The 14,938-nt window shown below is 39.1% G+C and overlaps 1 protein-coding gene across 3 annotated transcripts in view; it reads right to left on the bottom strand.

Annotated features, from left to right (window-relative positions):
* The window catches only part of THRAP3 (thyroid hormone receptor associated protein 3), a 67,786-nt gene that overhangs the window by 19,765 nt on the left and 33,083 nt on the right, over positions 1-14,938 (bottom strand). The window lies entirely within an intron of this gene.

Here is a 14,938-nt window from a genome sequence, read left to right as displayed (position 1 = left end):
AAAAGGTTTAAAATGTAAGAGACTATTCTCAAATACTGTAATGCCACAACAGGATGTAGTACACCATGTAAAATACAGGACATTAATCCATAAACACAGGAATAAAGCAATTTATAGGAGAAGAACCATTAACTTTCTTTTAGCCTGTCACCACCTTCAACAGCCAACCTTCTTTCGGGGTCACCTTCCCATGAAAAAAACACAAAATTGTCTTTGCTTTTTTTCAAAGATCATAAAGCTAGTTAATAGCCAAACCAGGTAAGAACTACAGGACCTAATTCTGTCACACCTCACTGCTTAACAAAAGATTCTTTATGTGAAGGGAAAATAATAACTGATGAACATCTCAGCCTTCTCTCTCAGATTTTTTGTTATTCAGATCCCCGCTCAAAAGCTATCTATCCAGAGGCCTGCCCTGGCCACCCAATCAAAACCCATTTTCCAAGGTATAGTCCAATATCTTGTTTTGTTCTTCAGAGCATTCAATCTAGGACTTCAAACTTATTTACTTTGCACTTGTTTACTTTGCTTTCCATCTGTACCCAAGTAGAATGCAAGCTCCCACTGGCATAAATCTCTTATTTACTGATGGATCCTCAATGCCCAGAACAGCAGACACTTAAAACAATGTTTTTATTAACTTATCCTCAAGGAGAGTATCATTACATCCGTTTTTACAGATGAGGATACTGAGCACATAAAAGAAGGTAACTAACTTGCCCAAGGCACACAGCTGTAAGCGGCACGGCTGGGATTTGAACCCAGGTGAGCTGGCTCCAAACTAGTGTTCTTTAACTACCATTGTATTATACTGTCTTGCCAGAGACTTGTGGGACGAATACATGATTCCAAGTCTCCACTCCTACGGAGTTCAGGATCTGGTAAAGAGAGCAAGACAGAGACAAACTAAAAGGCAGTATTTGTTTATAATTACTATATTCAAGTTTTAGATTTGAATTTTAAGAACTTTTAGAAAGGCAAAGAAGTCCCGGAAGCTTCTACAGCTCTAGTTCATAGGGATTATAACCATAATAATCTCAAAAGACATGATTTAGAAGAGGACTGAGAAACGTCTAGGAAGCCAAAGACAAAGGGTGATGAATAAGAGATTGCTAAATGAGGATACCAAAGGCCTACATCTAGATCCTGCCAAAAAGATCAAACTGTTACATGCTCTAGCAAGGTCAAAGATGTTCAGTTTGGAGCCAATTTTCGCCAGCAGTGTCACTGTACAAAGCCAAGGTGGAAGGATGAGTTATTTGGGGATATAGGGTGGAGGTGTAAATAAGCAACTTACAGAAACTAAATATTGAAAACACACTGTTTTTCTGGTTGGCCTTCAGTATATTTTGGGATTCTTTGGGTTCATTCCTGCTCAATGGCTTTTTTCTGTTACAAGTTTAGGGAAATCTTTGCCTAGTAACTTCTCTGTCCAATTTCCAATTTTAGCTTAGGCTAGAAATAAAAATCCTTTTAGCTCACATTTACACAACAGGTGGACAATATCAGACTTTAAAAGAAAAGGGAGGAAATTCCCTGGTGATCCAGTGGTTAGGACTCTGTACTTTCACTGCTAAGAGTGCAGGTTCAGTCACTGGTCACGGAACTAAGATCCTGCAAGCCGTGCTACGTGGCCAAAAACAAAAATTAAAAAAGAAAGAAAGAAAAAAGGAGATGGGGGAACAAGTTAGTAAAGCAGGAAATATTCATTTCCACTCCCAGACACTGGAAAATTAAGACATTTTCATTAACAGGAAAAGAAAGTTGTCACTTAAATACAAACAGAGCCAAATTTAACAGTTTCATATATATTAAACTTACTAGAGTTGACAAGTATATTCGAGTCACTTATTGTGACACTACCTTCACTTTCAGAACTCTTTTAATGTGAGCTGAAATTAAAACACCACTCCCCTGAGAGTTAAGAGGAATAACTCTGGATGATACAAAACCAGAGCTGGAAACAGATCAAATGAATACCTTAACTCATTCACGAGAACTCCTGAAAGTGGACAATGATAAATTAAAACAGACTTGGTCTTTGCCTCCATGGAACTTATAATCTAAAGTTGCAGATAGACAATAAACAAGTGAGCAAGCAGAAACGTAATTCTGGCAAGTACTAGGAAGGTGGCAAAAAAAAGCATAAATATGGGCAAATTTATAAAGTGTGGTAGCAAGAGACTCGGGTTCAACCCCTGGGTCGGGAAGGTCCCCTAGAGTAGGATATGGCAATCTACTGCAGTATTCTTGGGGAAAATTTCATGGACAGAGGAGCTTGGCAAGCTACAGTCTACGGGGTTGCAGAGAGTCTACCATTAACTGAGCACACACGCAGAGTGACTTATTCAGGTAGGACGGTCCAGAGACAGCAGCTAAGCTGTCACCTGAAGACTATGAAAGAACAAGTCACATAAAAAAGGGAAAGATCCAAAAGATTGAGAAGTCTTTTCTCTTGATATACATAAACAGATATAAAACACAAATATTTTAGTGTAAGGCAGGGACAACCATATCTAAAGCTATGTGATCAAATTACTAAAATTCATTCAAAACAACTCTCAGTTTTAATTTTTAAGACTTTTTAAATGTCACTGCCATTACACATAGGTTTTTCCATTTCTAACATTTCTTCCATGTCTATGCTCTAAAAATATTATGGAGAGTGAGACAGACAAATACCACCTTGGAAAACAACTTAGCACTTTTTACATGTCACAAGCATTAAGCATTTGGTTTCTGTTCAAATTAAAACTTCTTCCAAAGGAGATTTTGTTTCTTCAGCAATGCCTACTCTTCTTTAACATGTAGTTTCATTTACAGTGAGAGAGCCACGTTTCCACACCAGCAATATAAAAGAATCCAACTACTGAACAAGTAGTGATCAGCACACTAGCAGGCAGAAACATGGGTCACAGTTCCTAAACTCCTAAGTTAAGGGCTGGTATGATCCAAATATCCTCGAACTTTCCAAGATCCTTCAGATGACGAGGTTTCCTATCCACATCATCACCCTATTTGCCACGGAATCAAGTACAGTTTGTCCTCCTTCACTGGGATACTGAAAACTATTCAGACACTATTAATGCATCCTAAGACTGCTCATTCTGGCAGCCACACCACATGCTGATTCAGAGTGAGATGAGTCACTAGGGCCCTCAAGTTCTTTCTCATAAATCCTCCTCAGCTGCAAAATGTCCTCCTCCTCCATCTTGTACTGACACTACTGTTGTTCTATGCCCCCCTCTTTTCAATTTAAAACCCAGGTGCAGAATTCAAACAGCCTTCTGAAATCATTTCAGATACAATCCTGTCACTTGGAGCAAAGGTTTATTTTTTAAACTGTTTTGCAGAGCCACCTGAGAGGACAGTTTCCAGACCCATCACTCTTTTTGAAACACAAGCATTCACCACCAAACCACTTGTCTTTGGAAGAACAGATACATTTCACTTAAAGCAAGTCTTAAGGTATATAATTACATGGCTTCTATATCATTAAAAACACAGATTTTGAGACTTCCCTAATGGTCCAGTGGCTAAGATTCCATGCTCGCAATGCAGGGGACCTGGGTTTGATCCCTAGTCAGAGACTACAACTCATATGCAGCAACTAAGACCCAGCACTGCCAAACAAAAAAAAATTTTTTAATGAAGATTCTATTTTTTACCTCCAAGCAAAAAGACTAATATTGACAGCAAGGGCCAGAGAAAGCTTCTCTACATTAAAGACTCTCACAGATAAGAAAGAATTCAATTATTCCTTCCCCCTCCTCATGCTGGATTGTTAAGTTTCTTCTTAACTGTCCCTAGTGATTATGCCAGCACTGTGCTTGACACATGGTAAATGTCTGCTGAATTCACCAGAAGGAACATCCTGGGAGTATTTAATACTGTTTGCCCCATGTTTGGAACACTGTGGATAGGTTTCACTGGGCAGGAGACTGAGTTCCTAATACTAAGCAGTGCCAAATATAACCTCTCAACAGGGCGCCCCAGAGCTTCAACCTTCGCAGCCCTAAGTGGTCAAGCTACATATAAACCATGCAACTATTCTTCAATCCATAAATACTAGGTTTATATTCCAAAAGATCCTCCTTAGAAATGATTTAATTGCTTATTTTCTTTCACAGAAAGATTTACTACTAATCAAGCAAATAAAAATGGAAGGCAAACATACTATAACCTGAAAACAAAACAAGAACATAAAACAGACCTGTAGCCTTCCTAGTATGTAAAACCAATTCAGAACTAAAGTCCTTTAAAGCTCTCTGAACCCATGAAAGGATGTAGAAATTGTGCTGGGCCAGGGAACTAATGTACATGGTTAACAGATTGCTGTCTGAATATCTGCATCTGTTTTCAACGACTCCATTGCCATACTTAATGTCTGTACAGGCCTTTGCTGGGCAAACCACTTTTTCCCATTCTCTCATTTTCATTAATATCAAACTTACTACCTCACAGCATATTCCATTTAATCGAGAATCTTGTGTAGCTTAAAGAGCATATTCACAGCATTTCTCATCTCATCTCGCACTTCAGTATCCACATTACAACCAATCTAAAATCAAACAAAGTACTGGTATTCTGATGAACACCAACCTCTTCTAGCACCACCTGCTTTCCCTACAGCAATTAAGCACACACAGTTGCCTCTCATTTTAAGTAATGAGAATATATTAATATCGGGAAACTTACATCACTAATTATCACTCCAAGGACTCACAACTAACTCAAGAAAGGAGTGTTACAAAGTAACATTTACTTTAATCTGGTTAATTTAGGTCACAGGACATAAACAAGACCTAAGCCTAGAGAATTTCAGGACAGAATCAATAAGCGCCATCCTCTAAAAGTAAACCAACAGTCAAAACAATGGATAAAAACAATCACCTATGGAAGTCTTTCCAAGAAATAGCTTTCCAAATAGAAATGCAAAAATCTTGGCATAAGACCTAGAATCCCTTTAAGGTAAGTCTCTAATTTTAAGATGTAAAACTCCATAAGATACATACTATGACATGAGTTTATAAAAAAAGAAGTTTTTAGTAATGAATGAATATGGATGGGAAACTGAAACATGGGAATCTGCATCTTCTTGTAGTTCAGAGAAAGGAAGGCTATGCTTTAATGACCCATACCATACATACATACGTTTAGGCCAAGCCATGCAGCTCATGGGATCTTAGTTCCCCACCTAGGGATTGAACCCAGGCCCTCAGCAGAGACAGTGCATAGTCCTAACCAATGGACCACCAGGGAAGTCCCCATAGTAATAATTCAAAGAAAAAATATCTATCTAAAAGTCGGGGGACCATAGAGTTCAAACCTAAAAGTTAGCATACAGTCTACAGACCAATAGAGATTTTTGTCCTGCTCTGGGGGTTGGGGGTGTATATGTGAGTGCTCAACTGCCCAGTCATGTCCAACTCTTTAGACCTGTAGCCCACCAGGCCCTCTGTCCAGGGGATTATCCAGGCAATAATACTGGAGTGGATGCCATTTCCTTCTTCAGGGGGATCTTCTTGATCCAAGGATCAAACCCTCATCTCCTGCATTGGCAGGCAGATCCTTTACCACTAAGCCACCCAGGAAGCCGCCAGGTTGGGGGCAGGGGAGTGACATTTATTTGTATCTAGCAATTTAAGGTTTCCAGGATACCTGTGTTGACAATAGGGGGAAGTATTTTATACTGGAATTATCCTGAACAACCAGGACTCATCACTTACTCAAGCAGGACAATTCAGCTACTCTGATTTGCTGGACTTACTATTTAGGACTGTCTGGGGAGCTTCGTGGGCTGCCGTCTATGGGGTCGTACAGAGTCGGACACGAATGAAGCGACTCAGCAGCAGCAGTAGCAGCAGCTTCTCTTGCTCTATTTGGAGTATGCTCATCAAAGATCCTTCTAACTTGAAGTTTGGTCTCTGGATGGACCTGCCTACCAGAGAACACCCTAGGCAAATACTGGCTTTCCTAATAAATACATATCCATCAGAAATTGATTCCCTGGCACTTTATCAATAACACCTGTGCCAAACAAGGAGCCATGAACCTTCAGCATTACCTCACTTTATATACACAAAACTCATTAATCTTACATTCTGTACCTGTTTTACTGAAGAGCAAACCAGGATTTATGGAATTAGGTTAACTTGCCCCCAAAGTTCTACAGCTAGTTAAGTCCAAAATTCAAACACACATCCTTCTAACATTGTGCTAGTGATTCACCATTAGCACACAGGCTACCCACATGTTGTACTCCATCAATCAGCTTTTTGTGAAACTGATCAGCTTAAAAATAACAAAACTCTGTTTCTGAAACATAATTATCTCTTAAAATATTTGGTTCATAAACCAGCAAAACTGAAATGCTTAACTAAAACAGCCAACAGTTCTCTTCCTCCACCCCTATCTGCTAACTCACATGCAAAAAATAGAAACAGGCTCTGCCTGAAACATGTCTGCCCAAGATAGCAGAAATGTTTCTGCTGTGGATGACTTTAGAAAGTCCAAACTAGGAAAGCCACAGCCAGCTGTAGAGAACAAAGAGCTTCATGTAACAAGAGACTAATAATAAGAAACATTCCAAAGCAGCTACACCATTTTACTTCCCCATCAGCAGTGTATGAGGGTTCCAATCTCTCTCCAACACTGTCTTTTCATTATTGAGCTATAAGACTTCATAAGTTATGGATGCATGCGTGCATGCTAAGTTGCTTCAGTTGAGTCCAACTGTGTGTGACCCTACGGACTGCAGCCTGCCAAGCTCCTCTGTCCATGGGATTCTCCAGGCAAGAATACTGGAGAGGGTTGCAAGCCCTCCTCCAGGGGATCTCCCCAACCCAGGGATCAAACCCGTGTCTTTTACGTCTCCTGCATTGGCAGGCAAGTTCTTTACCATTGGCGTCACTTGGGAATCCCAAATTATGCAACAGGTATATTAGACACATACTTTGCGAAAAGTTTCTCCCAATTTGTAGGTTGTCCTTCCATTTTCTTGACACAGACCTTTAAAGAAAAGCGCTTTTGTTTGGTTCTCTCTAAAGTCCAATTTATCTCATTTGCCCTTTTGTTCCTTGTGCTTTTGGTGTCATATTTAAGAATGGTTTGCCCAAGGTCACAAAGATTTAATCCTAGGTTTTCTTCAAAGAGTTTTATAGTATTAGCTCTTCCATTTAAGTCCATAATCCATTCTGATTTAAATTTTATGTTACAGTGTGAGGTAAGGATCCCATCTCACTTTTTTGCATATGGATATCCAGATGTCTTAGTACTATTTGTTGAAGAGACTAGTCTTATCCTACTGCAATGTACTGGCCATCTCTGTCAAAAATCAATTCACCATAAATGTGAGGGTTTATTTCTGTACCTTCAATTTTATTCCATTGACCCGTATGTCTATCTTTATGCCAGTCTTGATTAATGTAGCTTTGTAGATATTCTGAAATCAGAAAAGCACAGGTTTTCCAACCTCCTCCTGCTCAGAGAATTTTGGCTATTCTGAATCCCTTACATTTTCAGATAAATTTTAGCATAAGCACATCAATTTCTGCAAAAAAAAAAAACAAAAAAACAAACAGCTGAGATTTTTGTCAAAGATTGTTTTGAATCTGTAGATCAGTTTGGAGAGAACTGTCATCTTCACAACATTAAGTCTTCCAACTTGTGAAGGCAGGATGTCTTTCTACAGGGTTTGTAGTTTTTTTCAGAGTACAAATTTTGTGCTCATTTTGTTAAATTCATCCCTAAGAATTTTACTCTTTTTGATGCTCCTGGAAATGAACTGTTTTTCTATTTCATTCTGATTGTTCATCACTGTGTATGCTTAGTCACTCAGTCATGTCCAGCTCTTTATGACCACATGGACTGTAGTCTGCCAGGCTCCTCTGTCCATGGGGATTCTCCAGGCAAGAATCCTGGAGTGGGTTACCATGCCCTCATCCAGGGAATCTTCCCAACCCAGGGATCGAACCCAGATCTCTCTCATTGCAGTTGGATACTTTTATCATCTGAGCCACTAGGAAGCAGTCATTAGTGTATAGAAATACAATTCATTTTTGTATACTCATCTTGTATCCTTTAACATTACTGAATTCATGTATTAGTTCTACTAGTTTTCAATGGATTCCTTAAGATTTTCTACGTAAGATCGTATCATCTGCAAAAGAGATAGTTTTACTTCTTCCCCTGCTGAGTTAGATGACTTTTATTTCATTTTAATGCCTAACTGCCCTGGTTAGAACCTCCAGTACAATGCTGAACAGAAATGAAGTGGACATTCTTCTCTTATTCCTGAACTTAGGGCAAAAACACTGTCTTCTTTTCACCTTTAAGTACAATGATATCTCACAGATGTCTATTATTGGATTGAGGAAGTTCCTTTTATTCCTATACTGTTAAATATTTTTATTATGAAAAACTGTTGGATTTTTTTTTCATGTTTGTACTGTATTTATTGAGATGAAGAAGTGGTTTTGGTCCTTTATGCTACTGTATTACACTGATTTTCAACAGTTACCACGTAATACCTGTTTTTACAATAGGCCTTAAAATTAGTCTTTATCCTATTTATGGATCTCTAACATAACTTAATAGAACAGACTGACCCCATATGGGCCTCCATTCCCTGTCCCTTGTCCCAGGAACTGCTATCTCTGCTCTCACTAGAGGACAGAACTTTTCCAGATAGATGGCTCTACATTTGGTACTGTTGCTAACCAATTAAGTTTAACAATTCAGGACAGCAAACCAAAGAGGCTACAAGATTAACTGGTCAGAGATCATGTCTGATTTTGTTCTCCCTTTCATGCACAGCACTTAGCCACACAGTGGACACTCAGTATGTGCTAACGAACAGGCTCGTTTCACACTTCCTCTTCCTTCTCCACTCTCTTTATCACACAAGCAGGATAACAGGTCAGTTCACCAAATATTAACATTCCAATCCAAGAATAAAATTAAGTATGTACCATAGTCCTAATAACTACTGCTAAACTACAAAGAAAGAAAGTGAAGTCGCTCAGTCGTGTCTGACACTTTGCGACCCCACAGACTGTAGTCTACCACATTCCTCTGTCCATGGGATTTTCCAGGCAAGGGTACTGGAGTGCGTTGCCATTTCCTTCTCCAGAGGATCTTCCCAACCGAGGGATCGAACCCAGGTCTCCCACATTGTAGGCAGACGCTGTACCATCTGAGCCACCAGGGAAGCTAAACTAGAAGCTGAGCTTATTTCTCACAGTCTTTAGCAGACATTCACATTTCAATTTGGAGAAGGAAATGGCAACCCACTCCAGTGTTCTTCCCTGCAGAATCCCAGGGGATGGGGAGCCTCGTGGGCTGCCGTCTATGGGGTCGCACAGAGTTGGACACAACATTTCAATTAATAGTGCCAGGTCAGAGTGAAACTCCACTGCCACCAAGTCCAGCCAAGACAGCCCTGCTCTCAACAGTCACTAAAGGCAAGATGCAGAAAATTCTTGAACAAACTGACTAAAATTAAAAAAAGATCCAAAAATCAGACAAGAAAGAAACTCACAGCTCAAAAAGAGTCGTAGGCAAAGGACTGGGCCTGACTGTGTGCTCTGGACAGGTGCAGGAAAGCACAGCTCAGGTGACATATCAAATGTGTTTACTATTTTATGCTCTCCTCTGGAGATTATCCTCTCCTGAGTAAAAGAGGGAAAGAGAATCAAGAGCAGCTATGAGTCTAGGGTAACACTTTCCCAAGACTTCACACCCCACTCCCAATATCCTTGAAGAAATCTAAGTTCAGAGACCCCTTCCTGACATTTACTCTATTAAATAGCTCTCTTGAGTTATTAAATAAACCCACAAATATAGTACTAATTTCAACTCTGAGGTCTTAAAATTTACAGAGGCAAATATCCACATATGCACTGAGCACCTTTCTAAAAGGAAAGAAGGATCCTTTGGGGAGAAGGGCAGTTTTATTGCTGAAACAATTTAACGATATAGTAAAAGGTTTGCCCTCGCCTACAGTACAAAATCAAAGTTATTTTGGAGTTCAGTACTAAAATTCTTTGACTTTTTCACACTATACTCTATGTAATTTGGTAGAACATGTTTTTAAAATGTGTTAACATGTAGGTGAGTGAAAGTCGCTCAGTCCTGTCCGACTCTTTGCGACCCCATGGAATTCTCCAGGCCAGAATACTGGAGTAGGTAGCCGTTCCCTTCTCCAGGGAATCTTCCCAACCCAGGGATCGAACCCAAGTCTCCCGCACTGCAGGTGGATTCTTTATCCGCTGAGCCACAAGGGAAGCCCCAATGTACAGGCACAGATACACATGAAAACACACCTACTTAAGCACATGCAGCAAACTATTAACAGTGGTCACCTCTGTGGGACAGAAAGGAAGGCATGAAGAGGAAGGGGGCAGGAAAAGGGAGAGACATGGAATGGGGCAGACAGGATGGGAGCACGTGCTTCTTATTTTACATATAAATTTTTTTAGCTGGTAAATTTACAGGTGACTTCCCCCTACCAGTCTTTTTTAAAAAGTTGTTAATAACATTCATAGAGTTTATGGTGTTGATTCTCTTAATGTGGAATCAAACATCTACCTACTTTCTTCAGAGATATTTTAAAAATCTAGACAAGTAATTTCCACAGAACTCTAAACAAATAAAACTACTTTAATGATTCAAAGTCCATTCTGAGGGAAACTTTACTACAATGGAATTTTTTTCCTCTTTTATTACTTAACAAAAGGCTAAGAAAGGCCAGCCTAATAGCCAATTGGGCTCTATTTTTTAATATTTTTATTATGGAGGTATTGAGTCAAACATACACAAAAGTAGAAAAAAAAATAGTGTAAGGAACCCAAATGCATCCATCATCCAGCTTTAAAAAAATTATCAACTCTTTGCAGGTGGGCTCAATTAATGATCAAAATCCTAATTAGTCTAAGTGGATACAGCCAGTCTCTGCAGCTATTTCCCCAAGTATATCAGCTCACTCACTCAGCATCAGACTCTCTGTGCCCCCGTGGACTATAGCCCGCCAGGCTCCTCTGTCCATGGGATTATTCCAGCAAGAATACTAGAGTGGGTTGACATTTTCTCCTCCAAGTAGTCTTCCCAGCCCAAGAATCGAAACCTCATATCCTGCATTGCCAAGTGGATTCCGTACCAATAAGCCACCTGGGAAGCCCCTATTTTCCCATACCTTTTCCGTTAAAAAAAAAAGAGAGAGATAGAATCCTTCCATTAAGAAATCCAGACGTGTGGCACTTCCCTGGTGGTCTAGCGTTAGGATTTGCCACTTTTACTGCGGAGGCCCGGATTCAATCTCTGGTCATGGAATAGAGAATCTGCAAGCCTGCATGGCAGGAGGGGGAAAAAAAACCCAGGCATCCAACAAGAGGACCCAAAAGGTTCATATCTATATGCTGCTCTGTGCGCGCTCTGAAAATAAGTCTAAAAAGGGGATCATTTATATCAGCAAATAACAATGACTGTGATTTCAGTTCAAACACATTTAAAGTAAATTCCAAAGTGCAACCTTAAACTGCCTCCTAATTACAGGACATGAGTAGTCCAAAATACCACTGTGGGTTGTTTCATCAACTTGTTTTAAGAAGTGTGACTACCTCATAACAAGTGAGCAATTACGATGAGAGGAAGAAAATATACATTAATAAACTACATTTTTGGGTTAGCAAGGCAAAAAAGCTAAAGCTTCTAATTCTGCAGAGTCCAAAATTCACGTAGAAATTGTCAGTTCACTTCAACCGTTTATTTGGCATTTGGAGAAATTATTTTTACACGGTAATTTTTTTACCAATGTGCTTTTATTCTAGCCTTACTATCAACTTCCCTGAAAATAACCCTTCGTTAATAACAGCATATATTTTAGTTTACTTATGCTAACAATGGACCTGTTTACAGAACAAATTCTCAACTGTTCTTCTTAATGGCTGTTGTCAGGCTGTAAAGAATTCAAAGGGGAAACCAGCTCTGGAAAACTTCACAGAAACAATTCAGCACAGGGACCCCTTTGTGTTCACAAACTAGAGGGTTAAGGGACAGCCGGTAAAGCACATACCCTCAAAGAAACAGTATCTGGCCTTTGGTTCTTACGACAAGTAACTGTAGCAAAAGGCCCAACTCTGTTGTGTGTTTTCATTACTTAAAAAAAAGTAAATTTAGTTATCCATGGACACACAGATAATTTTTCAAAGTGAAAACTAGAAAAATTTTCCTTAATGCTTAAGAAGCATTAAAAAAGCTTCCCTGAGGGTAAGCTCTGAAGTAGTTTAAAAGTGTTATCAATTAAGGAATGGAAAGCCTGACATAAACATACACACAGATACTTTATCAAGAATACTGCCAATGTGGGAAGTTCTAGCCAGGTGGATTAGCCAGGGCTTATTCACAAAGGTTCAATTCCAAGTCCTCCAAAAGTCAATCTCTATCCCTCCCTTTCCAGCCCTAATTTCTTTGGACAGCAAACAGGAGCGCTGCATTATTTAATCGCTTAGAAAATCCATAATAAACTGCACAGCAAAACAAAAAAAAAAATGATGAGGACCATCTCTTCCAACTTGAGAAAAAGAAGTAATCCCTTTCTAACAATATAGCTACTTACACTGGATGCTTTGGGCTGCCAAATGCCAAAAAGACCTGTTTTGACAGAGTTCTTTCCAAAAGCCACCAGAAACCTGTGTCCTGTGGGTGGGTGGGACTGCGGGCTCCTGTCTAACCAGTACAGAGCCCATCCTACCTCAGAGACAAGTTTTCTTGACTTCTCTCCTTTTGAGCCCAAGCATCAGTCATCAACTAATAAATACCTGTTTGAGCCCAAGCATCAGTCATCAACTAATAAATACCTATTTACATGTTGCTCTAGCCTATTTGGCTGCTGCAAACTGCATTCTTCCCTCTTTTTCATCCCCAAAATATCAAGATTCCTGATCAGGGCAGAATTGATCTTCATTGCCACTGGTAAGCAATGAAAAGCTAAAATAAATAAATAATGGGCAAGTGTTCAGGCACGTTAAATGGAGAAATTTACCAAGACTAAACTCACGCTTCATCAATAAAATGAGGATTTCAAACAGCTCTGCTACTGACAAAAAAAACCTCAAATGTTTGCACAAAGCAAGCAGAACATTCCTCATCCTGACTTTAGCCACCCTAGAAAAGGAATTAAGTGGTGAGAGTTGAACTTTTTGCTTTAAAAAAAAAAAGAATGATCTCGCCACTTCCATCCCATCACCTCTGAAATTTACTATAGAAGAAATCATTTACGATTCGTAACATATTCTACCATTTCAGAAATACTAGTCCATCTGTCTGAAAACAGCTGACCAGGGACTTGGCTACTTACCTTCTGACTGTACTTCAACTATCACTTGCAAGGGAGCAATCCAACATATACCAAATTCAGGCAGCACCACAACTATCATTTTCAAGGGGGCAATCCAACATATACCAAATTCAGGCAGCACCACAATCTCACTTGGGAAAAGGGATTTTCCAGAGTGAGTCAGGACTCTGCAATAGGTTCCTGTCAGGCTAAGGGATATTGCCACCAGCTTCTTTTCATCACACAGCCAGCAAGAGGTCACATTTCCTTCCAGCTCTTCAGAGACTGAATTAAGTTTCTCAGTCTCCAAGACTTGGCAAGCTCCACCCATTCCATCTTTCACTTTTTAAAGAAACAGGACCACACTACTTCTCAGTAACTTAGAAAGGTAAGAAAAATGCAATGAGGCAGGTATTTTCTATATCGCATACAATACAACATGCTATTAATTATTTCAGGCCTGATTTCCACATAGGAATGAGTTTCATAAAAGTTTTTCTTTTTTTAACACCAGAGAAAACACTTAAAAATTCAAGATCACAATGACAAACCTTTACAGGAAAACCCCTTTATTCATTCAATCAAACTGCTGTTTCTCCCCCAACGAGAAATAAAAACATATGAAGTTCTTAAGATCACTGGGATATTATATAATATTCACAGACGGTAACATAATCAATCAATGCTGGAAAATTCTGAAAACTACACACAAGTAATAAACACAGGTCTTAACCACCAATTTGAGAAAAAATAACTAGTAAAAGAAAATGTATGCAAACAATTTTATACATCGATTTCTTCTATTATAAGTATGCCTCCTAGAAGGAATAACAAGTATGTGGGGGGTAAATTCAACTTTATTTGCCTGTACTCTATTTTAAATATATTGTTTATCTAAGAAACGACACAAAAGGAAGTGACCTGGAATAAAAGAGGCGTTCTGGGGGACTTTAAGAAACTAACAATCTGTATAGATTTCACTTTATTCATTTGTTAAAGGTGGCGAATACTGAACATATAACTTCACTTCTGAAGTTTCAGGTTGTAGACTGGGCTTCACAAGCATATACAGGACATCGCACCAAGTGCTGATTACTGGAAAGGCGAAAACACAAGCGTATCACGATTTTTAAGACTGTTTTGCTTTCTCACTAAGACAGGTTTCACAATCTCTGTATTTTATAGTTACTTTGTTAAGATTAGTGTATCATTTTAAAAAAAATACCCATCCTGGAAGTTTTCTTACGTGTTACAAACAGGGCTTACAGTTTAATTAATAATAGGGTATCAATACTGGTTCATTAATTGTGACAAACATATCATATTAACGTAAAATGTTAATAGAAGAAATTGGGTATAGGGAATATAGGTACTGTTAAACTGTTTCCCTAACCCTAAAATATATATGTTGAAGTCCTAACACCAAATACCCTAGAATGGACCTCATTTGAAGATAGGGTCTTTACAGAGATATGACTGGTGTCCTTATAAATAGGAGAAATCTGGACACAGAAATATGCAGAGAGAAGATGCTATGAAGAGATTCAGGGAGAAGATGGCCATCTACCAGCCGAAAGAGAGAGACCTGGAAGAGATCCTTCC

The sequence above is a fragment of the Capra hircus genome, chromosome 3 (assembly GCF_001704415.2).
Source record: "Capra hircus breed San Clemente chromosome 3, ASM170441v1, whole genome shotgun sequence".
Lineage (NCBI taxonomy): Eukaryota > Metazoa > Chordata > Mammalia > Artiodactyla > Bovidae > Capra > Capra hircus.
Note: the sequence above shows the minus strand (reverse complement) of the source record. Positions and strands in the feature narration are given on the sequence as shown.